A 900-nucleotide genomic window follows, 5' to 3' on the forward strand; every position below is an offset into this window, starting at 1 on the left:
TCCAACCTGCCAAGCGTTTTCTATTTTCTTTTCAGATTTTCACATCGGCAGTATTTTGTTTTGGTTCATACTAGATACGGGCTGATTAGTATTATGGTCTTAATACCATTTTTCAGCATAAAGTTATTAGAATTCTTATCTGCACAATTTGTTTTGAGATATTAGCAATTTTGTTTTAAAAACATTACTGGTTTTATAGCTGCCATTTCCAAGGAAATTGATTGCGAAACAAGGGAACTCGCTGTACATAGAGCCAGTTTACTGCAGGTATTGACTACTGCAGTTGAAATGTAGTTTTAAAAGGATTTAGCTCCATGATTAGTGTGAAAGTTGTCTGTTTGTTAAGGCTGTTATCACACCATGAATAACGATGCCAAAACATCACATCTCAGTAAGAGTGTTGATAAACAAGTATACCTCAACTTGCAATGTCATCTTGTTGCTGCAGTGAGCTATACTATCAATATTAAATAATTGATCAAATTATTACTTTCTGTGCAACAGGCTTAATATTGACCAAAATCATTTACTGTTTCAAACTTTATGCTGTTTTAAAATATATTCATAAGAAAAACAAATCAGGAAGATGTAGCATTTCACAGCTCAAGAGGTAAATTGGGAAGTTTGGAACACGCTATTTTATATGTTCTATCTGAGAATTTGTTATCCAGGAATGTTTTCCAAATGTCTGTGCTTCTGTTTTCATGGTTTAGTCACTGGTGCACCTGAATAATAAATGTATTTATTTATGACAGATAACTCGGACCAGACTCACTCTCCACTTCACAGTATTGGTTGTATGTTAAATCACTTTGACATTTTACACTGACTGATTTCATGCTAATTTTTTTTCTTCCACAGGATAACACTGATGTCATTCACCAGGGTCAGTAGATCCTG

Source organism: Chiloscyllium plagiosum, chromosome 3 (assembly GCF_004010195.1).
Source record: "Chiloscyllium plagiosum isolate BGI_BamShark_2017 chromosome 3, ASM401019v2, whole genome shotgun sequence".
Classification (NCBI taxonomy): domain Eukaryota; kingdom Metazoa; phylum Chordata; class Chondrichthyes; order Orectolobiformes; family Hemiscylliidae; genus Chiloscyllium; species Chiloscyllium plagiosum.